Source organism: Lissotriton helveticus, chromosome 8 (assembly GCF_964261635.1).
Source record: "Lissotriton helveticus chromosome 8, aLisHel1.1, whole genome shotgun sequence".
In the NCBI taxonomy this organism is placed as follows: domain Eukaryota; kingdom Metazoa; phylum Chordata; class Amphibia; order Caudata; family Salamandridae; genus Lissotriton; species Lissotriton helveticus.
In genome coordinates this window covers 1,155,752,929-1,155,763,100 of record NC_136069.1, presented here as the reverse complement: position 1 = coordinate 1,155,763,100, position 10,172 = coordinate 1,155,752,929, and the positions used below count along the sequence as shown (strand labels likewise).

The 10,172-nt window shown below is 50.0% G+C and overlaps 1 pseudogene; it reads right to left on the bottom strand.

Annotated features, from left to right (window-relative positions):
• Positions 1–544: 544 nt before the first annotated feature.
• On the bottom strand, positions 545–5,088 carry LOC144773189 (ubiquitin carboxyl-terminal hydrolase 7 pseudogene; annotated as a pseudogene).
• Between the last annotated feature and the right edge of the window lie 5,084 nt (positions 5,089–10,172).

The window sequence follows — 10,172 nt, the reverse complement described above, 5'->3', positions numbered from 1 at the left end:
GCAGGAGTAAATTAATTTTCAAGTTGGAAGATGGAATAAACACGCTAACAATGTATGGGGTGGATTCAGGGCGCTCTTTCTCATGCAGATGCTCGTCCCATATAACCTAGTGACCAAATTTTATACACCAAGCCAACTGTTATCCTCCGGACCCCACTTGATATTCCAATGACACATCTGACTTCCAGAGGAGTCTGTTATATCTCTTTCACCACCAAATAAACACACATCTGCTTATCTTCTCATCGTACTGTATAATACCCAGTTATATTTGAAAACAATGACAAAAAATATCTAACATAACTCCTGATGCCCTGTGTAACTATCATTTTTCCATTCCTTATAAATCTTTGTAGTAACAGAGTCATTGTAAAATGGCCCAGTGGAAATGCAAGGGTATTGTTGTGCTTAGCAAAATTCCAATATGTATGAAAGCTGTATGAAAAAGCTCAGGATGAACCGAACCTACACTGTCAAGGAGAAGTCATTTTTACATGTACTACATAATATGGAAAGCATGTATCAACTCAGAAAGCCAGTCACCAACATTTTAAAACTGTTTATCATATTTATATTTACCACTATTACATAACCTTTGGTTAACTAAAACAACCCCATTCTGAGAAGTAAAAAAATAAAATAAAAAAAGAAGAAAAAAATCAGAAATAAACATCCACTTTCTCTTCTGGTATATGCATGGATCTTGCCTTTTGCATATACTGAATTTACAATAATGCTATGGGATTGCATAGCAGGTGGAACACACAGGTAGGACTTTCCTTGGCTATGGGCAAGCTGGGCCCAGGCTGGGACGCCAAATTCCTCCACAAAGCCAGACGGTCTGTGCAAATAAAATCCCATTTGCAAGTGCAAAATCTCACCACTCTCGATTTCGTGACTTGGGAATGACATTTTGCACTTGCAAATCATCCTTTTGACCATTAAAATTGTTCTTACATACACAAAAATGTCTGTAGGTAGATTCTATCACGTTAGAATTATTGCACAAAATGCATTTGAAGAACATACATTCAAAGTAAATAATCAGCAGAAAAATCTAAGCTGTACAGGGAAATGTTGTTGAACACTCTTGTTATCAAACCATAACAAATAAAACTGCAGCAATCATTGTAAATGATTTATAAACTCAATTGGCAAATAATTATCGCCAGGCGCTGGCTAATTAGAAGTGCAGGCAAGCAGGCTCTTAGTGCTAAATGCTTTATATCTTGAGTTTTTTATTCTCATTCTCGTCTCCAAAATCAAACGTTTATAATCATACATACACTCCAGGTTCATTAAATATGTGTGTGCTGTTTGATATTTAAGGCACATTTAGTAGCAGGTGACAAATCGTTTTTTAGCCTTTCATCAGTAAGTATCTGCTTGCCGATGCTGGGTGTATAGAAGTAGTGCACCTAAACCCTAACTGATATGGCTTTCCATTTAAGCATTTGTGATCTGAAAGTCCCTACTAACTGGCCACAGCCTATACAATGAATCAGGGGGCATTTATTAATCTGAGCTTTGCTTCTATAAAAAAGGTATTTGGAGTAAAGAAATGTTTGGTAAATATAACATTAATGAGGTGCAACGATTATTAAAGAACAAGTCCCACCAGGATGGACGAAGACCAACCTGCTTCCGAATGTAAGTCAGATTTTACAGTTCATGAGCAACAGTGACGTGCTGCTGTTTAAAAACTACATATGCACACCCTTAGTCTAACTCATGTTATATTAACTTTGACATCAGTTGTGAATTTTAACTGCTTTCTGAAGGTACGTAAAAGGATTTCTCTTCACAGCTTTGTTGGCATGGTCAAGCCCTAACCAAGTTCTTAAGTGTGGTGCAAAACCAGGCTGAGGCTCAAAATCTTTCAAGCTCACTTCATATTCCTGCTCATTTATATACTCCCGCTGGCCCATACTTACAATCGCATACTTAAACTTCTCAAACTCTTTCTCTGGTACATCTAGAATTGCCTGAATCCGTTTCACCACTTCTCGAAAATGCTCCCCCTGCTGTATCCTTAGAAAAAATGGATTTCCAAATGTTACATACACTTCTTTGTCAAAATGTGTCACTGTAATTAGCATCTCGTCTTCACTTATGTCAACCTGGTCACCTGGAATTTCTTCTATTCGAAGTGTGTGACTTACTACAGGCAATACATTTTCTAAAAGCTCGCACTCCTGATGGATACCAATTATTTTGCTGTTTACAATTCCTACAAGTCTTAATTTCCCAGAACCCTTTTCACTGAGTTGTACCGTATTTTTACATTCATCCAATACGTCACGAACACTTCCATGTTTGTCTGGGTACAGTGTCATTTCCTCTTCCCTAAATGCACTGTCAAGCCATATAAATTTAAAACTTATCCTATTTTCAAGGTCAGTAATTTTCATTCTGAGTTGCTGGTAGCAAAGTTTCTTACATTGTCTCGGTTTTAAAAAATGGAAGATGTCCCCCAAAGTACCAGCATAATCATGTCTTAGTGGACTGCCAGGCCCATCCCCCTGAGATTTGAAAAACTGGAGCAGCATTGGATCAGTGTTGAGCCTTTGAGCAATTGTTATGACAACCTCTGAATAATTCATTTGGTCAGATAATGCAACCGAAAATCCAGGATCATTAGGAATAGTTTTATCACAGAAGATTACGTCTACACGGTGGTAAAGGTCTCTGAAGTAATGCTTAGCTAAGGGCAGATCGTTGTTACTTTCTACGTCACCTTTCTGAAAAACTATAATATCACCATCCATGAGTTCATCAAGTGCTTTATCAAGTGGCACATCATAGTCTTTAATTAATTCTGTTTCGCCAGGCTTTATCTCCTCAAAAAGTATAAGGTTTGTCCCATTCAAAAAGCCAGCTCTTTCACACATAACTGGTAGTAAGTCACTTATTTTACTAGATATTGGCAAGCAGACATACCCACAGTAATTTAGCGTGTGAGCTTGCGGGTCATACATTTTCAGAAACAACATGACATCATGGTCATTATCAAACTTTGGCAATGTTGCTCCATTGACTGACATTTCTGGATCTAAACATTCCAAAAACGCAGTCCAAATATTTTCACCATTGCTAAGATCAATCATTTGCCTGCTACACTCAGCTTCATAATCTAACATACCTGGCCTTCTAGTACCATTTCTTTTATCCTGCATAGGCCAGAGTCGTAGCTGATCACGTGGGTACCCAATGGTCTCTGAAAGAATATGAACAAAGTCTTCTAGTGTAGAGTTTTTTAAGACCTTAAAGACTGTGTACTTTACGGTTTCCTCATCATACAAATCATTTCCTTGGTGAGAACAAAAATGTTCCTCCGTCACAATCTGCACTTCCATATAGAGGTGAGCTTCTTGCCGCACTTTCTTTTTGTGTGCATCTTTCCTTTTGGCTTCTTGTAGTCTCTCTACAAGCTGCAGAGGAATATCATCATCTGTGACTTCACGCAACACTTCTTTCAGCTTAGATTCCCTAATGTAAACCAACATGTAAGCATTAGTAAAAAGACGTAAGGACATACCATCATCATAGCTTCCATAGTTATGTTCTATGGCCTCTTCTTTTGTACACCTGGACACTACATCATCGTCAAACTTGCACCATTTACCGTCCCCCTTGGGATTCAGATAAACAACATAGTGCCCATGATGGTTATCACCAATATGAACTAGCACTGCATGCAGGATGTAGTTGGTAGGATCATCAACATCGACTTTATACAAAAATTGATCAAGGTTGAGGTGCTCTGGAAATTCGAAGCGATCATTAATTTTGATATCTCGATCAGCTTGTGAGTCATACATAAATCTCATTAGCTGCAAATGTAAGACAGGGGGCAACGTAAGAAACTTCACACCTTTCTCTGCCTCTTGCAAGCCATGCTCACCAGCATCATACTGATTCTCCCCATCCAGCTGTTCCACAGCCACATAGTCTGCAAAGGACTCCAAAATGTCCTTCTTTCCCTTGATGCTGACTTGGACATCATAGTAATCCTCAATACGCTCAGAACGGCATGCCACATGCTTGCACTGTATGTAGGAGGTCATCTTTCCGCGGAAGAGCTTGGGTATAGTCCCTTCTACACACGTGCCCTTCATTTTATTCTCCATGTTGTCCAGCAGCACCCTACAAAGTTCCTGAACATCGTGCTGCATGAAACTGTCTAGCGTCTCCCATCCAAAGGATTTGGTGAGCTTCCTGGTAGCCACTGGTTTGTCACTGTGCTGGAGATCATAGAACACTTCCTGTAGTGCCAAGGGGACACTCTTGGCTGGGTCATCATCCTCAGTGGGCATCATGTATACAGCCTGGCGCAGCTGGTTAGTGAAGAATAGGGTTTGCAGCAGGCTGTTCATATAGCAGGTAGCCCCTTGGTTCTTTAATCCGACATAACCAGTATGCTTCTTGGAGTCCCAAGCAACACCATGCGGGACATCGGCCTGCATCCACACCTGGAAAGACACCTTATCATCTTGGATGAAGCCGTTGGCGGGATGCGTCAGCTGGTGGCGTGGCATGAAGCCATGAAATCCCCAATCATTTTGGAGATGGTGGAAGCGGTGACTGATATAGCGGGAATAGGATTGGGACTCGTGGGTGTGGTGTCGCACTCTCAATACTGCATGCGCCTGGCAGGACCAGTCCTGCGAGTCTGAGTCGCCATTACACTGTAAGAAGAAACCGACTGTGATGGGGTTAGGCCCCTCAGGGACAACACGTGGCATTACAAGGATCCTCCAAGGCAGAGTGCGGACATAGAAAGGCTGGCTACGCACAGATAACCGCTGCTGGCTGAAGCGCTCGACTGTAAAGGTGAAGTTGGACTCCGCGCGCCAATGGCCATCCTCCTCCTTCTCGGCGGTCGGAGAGCGACTTTCACCGGCGTTATTTCCCACCCCCTCCGCTTCTACCTCCATGGCATCAAGTGCGCCCGTGGACTGCCGGCTCATGCCAGCCAGCAATCAGAAATGGGATGTAAATACTACGCTTTCTCGGACACTGGACCAACAGCTGTTTCCGGTCCTGCCCCCACGCTTTCTCGCGCCGCCCGCGCGTGCCCTGTTCCGAGTCAGCACAGCTGAATTGAACGACCTTGCGCGGCGGCGCGGAACAGTGTTTTTTCAAACGCCGGCGGCGCCGTGCGCGCGCTTCCTCCCCAGCCCCAAGTAAACGTTGCAGAGAGGTGCTTAGATTGAGCCATTTAATTTTCTGTAACGAAACTCCTGTTGGGCTTGTCAGTTCTTGCAGAAGCAAAGTAAATGCAAAACCACTTTGGTGTTTTTTGAAACGGCGCACGACAGGGCCCTGAAGCAATGCAGTAATGAAGAAGTTCCGCTTGTTCGTGAGGGTGCAGCAGTTTTTTGAGAAACTTAATGTGCCCGTTGTAAGTTTTTCAGTCTAGTCTGCAAGTGCGGTGAGACTTGTTATTTTATTATTGTTTGGCTTGCTATTATATTATTGTTTGGCTTGCATCTGTGTTGGGGCTGCTCTGCAATGTAAGAGGAACGGATGTGTGGTAAACTAAGAATCACTCGTACAACCCGCTTCAAGTTAACAGCAAGTTAGGTTCTTTTTTTCCTGATTTCTGTGGTGTTGGGCCTGAGGCCCACATGACGCTGCAATAATAGACGCAGGATAGTATGTATGTAAACTGGCCACGAGCACGTGCACCCGGGCCCTTTTATTAGCGGGGTCACGTGACTCGTCACACCCGTGATGGATGGGTGAGGGGGTGTAGTGTGCCCAGCCCTCGAGGGAGTGGCTGGCTTACAGGAAATGGAAAAACGCTAGAACGTGTCCTGCAGGACACTACATTCCTCCCCAACTTTATTGAGGAACAAATAAATTGCTAGTCCAAACCTGTGGGAATAAAACAAAGTTAACTAGTTACCACAGGGTCCATCAGTCTCTAGAGTCAGGTGGCAGGACGCCAGCAGACCTGGATTGGTGACTTGGCTTGCAGCAGAACCTTCTCGGCGGGCACCCGTAGTTTAACCTGAGGGCCTCAGGACACGACCGCTGGCTGGGAGACGTCCTCTGCATGCTGACAGTTCGTTGACGGTGATATGTCTTGCTGCCTTGCCTGATTTCCACTTTGCTGACATCCGTGATGGTCCGTGGTGGGTTCTAACAGTTTATTGTAGTGGGCTGCGTCACAAAAATGGATGGAGTCCTAACGGAGAGTTCACAGAGGTGTGGCAGAGCCGACTGTCTTTGTTGAACGGCTGGGTTGTGACCGGAAACCTGTCGGTGGGGCAGAGTCTCTGCTCGCTCTCCCGCCTGGGGAGGCCCGTTGCCGGGGTTGCTGCGGGACTGTAGTAGGGCTGCGCTGAGGGCTGCTTGTGTGCCAGCTGGTGGCAGCTGCAGGGCCGCGGAGGAGCCATTGCTTAGTCGACCTCCCAAACTCCCACGGGTGCATGAGTCGTGGAATAGACTTGCCTTTGCTGCTTCGGTTCCAGTGTATTCCAGGTTCACAGGGGGGGCCTCTGGTTTCTTTTGTCTGCTGGTGTGGTGACGGTGCAGGACTCCTGTCCGCCGATCTTCTGGGAGTGGAGATGTTTGACGCAGGTGATGACGGCTGACGTGATGGCAGTTGCCAGCCATGTGGTGACTTGGGATGACAGGTGGTGGTAACTTGCTGGGAGTGTTGGATGTCCAGATGGACTTGGCAGCCAAGTGCCTCCGCCTTGCTGAGATGGAGTGTCTGTGGCGGCTTGACACGTAGAGTGTGGGAATCCTCCTTTGCCTGGCTTGGGGCCACTGCCGACTCCCTCTTGAGGCGGTGGGAGGACGGACACTCTGTGATGATCTTCACCCTTTGTACCTGAGGACAGGAGCATGGATGCTGGTTGACTCAGACTGCCGACGCTCGGGGATGGACGGTCGCCTGGGAAAACGTTGGGATGAGACGTGGACTGCGCTTGCTGCGGCTTATGTTTGGTCTATCCGTGGCGCTGCATCCTGGGACGTCGGTCCGCCTTGGAGGCTGTCTGGCGTGTCAGGGTGTGCTCCTTGGCTGGCTGTGAGTCCTCGGTTTCCTCCCTTTGTTGGCTTTGTTCAGCCCACCTGTGCTCATCCGGTCTGTGCTGTCACTCTTCTTCTTTTCTCAGAGGGTGTTGCGTGTGGACCTCGAGGCAGTGCTGTTGTGGCACCGGCTTCTGCCTTTGCTCTGGCGTGTTTGTATGGATTAGTCACTTGGTGACGTGTTTCCTGCTTGCTGGGCGACGTGACGTCCGGTCTTGTGTCGCTGTTTGTTGGAGCACATGGTGCTGTGGCGGCCTGCCACGTGGGGTGTGCGACTCCTCTCTTGCCTGTGGTGGGTCCCTGCAGACTCCATCTGGAGGCAGTGCGAGGGAGGACACTGTTGGTGGTCTTCGGCCCGCCGTAGGGTTTCGCTGTGACGGTGGAGATGTGTGTGCTCTCCGACCTGCGTTCAGCAGTGTTTCTGTGTGGAGAGGTTTCCTGGGTGCTGACTGTGCCGTCAGGTTCACAGGTGCGACCTCCTGCGTGCTTCTGGCATTGTAATGTCCTTTGAGCGTCTGGTCTCGTTTGTGGACGTTCTCTTCTGGCCATGAGGTGCTTGCGTTGTAGCTTGTAGTTGTCCACCAGTAGGGTGGGTGACGACGACCTCTTCACTGGTGGTGGCTGTCTTGCGTGGTGCTCTGGGCTTCTGGCAGCCAGTGCCTCTTCTATTTCTGATAGGGTCCCGAGGCGTGGGAGTGCTGAGACTGCTTTTCCGTGAGGATCTTGTCGTGCTGAGCCTTGTAGGCTCCTTTGTTCCTGGGTGGTCCACACAAGTCATGTCTGACTGCTTGGGCGTGGAGACGCTTGCGGTGGCGCGATAGAGCCGTGCCTGATAGTTCCTGAGGCACTTCGTATCCGCGCTGTGACAGTCTTGTGCTAGTGTTGTGGGCGCAGGGGGGGGGGGGGCCTTCGGGGTTTCAGGATATTTTCTGCCACCAGCTTTGTTTAGTAGCGATAGTCCCGGTACCAGGCGGGTCACTCTGCTATTTTCACTGCTTGTTGCCTGAGGCGGGGTCGATGATCCTGCAGGTACCTTGATTAATAGGGTGGCGGATACATTTCCTTAGGCTCGTTTGTGTAAACCAAATGCCCATCTCCTGGGCTATGTCGGATATGCTGTGTAATGGGCAGGTGCTATGTGGCTCGGTGGGCTTTTATGGTGGCCCAGGCACTCTTGTTTGGTGGGGCTGCGTGTCCTTCCTTGTTTGGATAGTTGCAGCTGGTTTTCCCTTTCAAAAATCTAGTCCTGTGCTGTGCTGTCGTACCCAGATCTCTGGTGTGGAGGCGATGTGGCTGTGGCACTTGGTTTGTCCAATGCTTGTCTATCCCTCGGCTTGCTGTGTGCTTGGCCTGCAGTGTGGCCAACCGGCCACTGGGTGTCAGTGTTGCTTTCTTCCAGTTGTGGCTGAAGTTTCTGCTGGAGCCCTGCTGGGTTCCTCCGTGCTCCATGCCTCGCGGAGGCCTCTGGGGCCTCTCCTGATCCTCGGACTGCAGTGGCTGCTACTCGTGACAGTCCTTGGTCGCTCCTGGGGGTCCAACACACACGGATCATGGACGTGCCCCTCTGCGAGATTTACCGTCTGAGGTGAGTCTAGTCTGCCACTTAGTTGGGGGGCTGTAGTATTGTGCATGGGGCACACATGTGGAGAGTTTTGCCATGTCCTCGGGATGCCCGCAGCTCTTCACACGCTGTCCGGGCGGGGAAGGATCTGCGTTACCCTCGGCAGTGGTTGCACACTGTCTCTTGGTGCAGTCGGCCTCGTACGGCAGTCTCATACCACTTCAGCCACTGCCTGGGATCGTGTGTGTGTGTTAGCTGCGGGCAGTATTTGGTGTCCTTTACCCCACAGCAGCCTCGTCACACGCTGCGCGGCGGGGGGGGGGGTGTCATTACGGCTCCGACCGGGTGCGGCGAGGTGGGCTCTCGCAGGTGTGTGGGCGCACGAATTGACTGCGGGTGGGCTCCGCTTACTACAGTCATTTGGGGGGGTCGCTTCATGCTCATGCGGCCCCCCAGGCAGTCTAGAGCTCGCGGGCTCACCTTCGACCTACGGGCCTATTCTCTTGTTGCGGCCGTGGCGGGTGGGCTCCGCCCGGCCGGTGTTCCTCTCCGCTGGGGGTCACATCGCGGCCGGCTCAGGTGGGCTCTGGCCGGGCCGCACTCCGTGGCGAGGGACCTCAGTGGCGGCCGACGCGGGTGGGCTCCGGTCGGTCGCTTCTTTCTGGGCACCGTTGCGGCCGGCGCAGGTGGGCACTGTCCGGTCCGCACTTCTTCTCCGGGGCTCTTTTCCTGGCAGGCAGGGCGACAGGCCTTACCGGGGTGGACACCCGGACGCCACGTCCTCGCAGGCCCAGGGCTCTTCACACGCCCTGCAGGCCATCGGACGTGCTCCTCGCCGGCTTCTGGGAGTGCAGCTCTCACCGGGATCTGCGCTCCCTTCTCCCTCTCACGCGGCGGGGGTGAGGTGCGGCAGGCTCTCACCGGGACAGCGTCGCCTCCCCTCTTTTCCCCGGTGCCAGAGGCACAGCAGTCCCCGGTAGCTGTGCTGGGGCAAGGGGCGGCAGTTTCACGCCCGATGTTTCCTGCTGGCTGCACTGGCGAGGAACGTGGCGATGTGGTGAGGTGCTTGCCCTGGACCTCCGGCCTCCTTAGTCTGCTTCAGACGTCGGGTGGGGGCACGGCTAGATGTGGTGGCCGCTCTGTGACTGTGGAGGGCGGCGATGCATCAGATCACCCTTACAGTCGCTGGGGCTGTGGGAAACGCTGTGGGGTGCCGCTTCTCAGGCACGTCCCTTTTCTTCCCCCACGAACGACGAGAAGTGGGGTGCTGTATACCAGGCCTAATTCCTCCCCCACGAGGAATGATGAAGCGCCGAGCGGCAGGCATGCGGGGTTAGCTACCCGCCTCGTCGCCAATGTGGTGTTGGGCCTGAGGCCCACATGACGCTGCAATGATAGACGCAGGATAGTATGTATGTAAACTGGCCACGAGCACGTGCACCCGGGCCCTTTTATTAGCGGGGTCACGTGACTCGTCACACCCGTGATGGATGGGTGAGGGGGTGTAGTGTGCCCAGCCCTCGAGGGAGTGGCTGGCTTACAGGAAATGGAAAAACACTAGAACGTG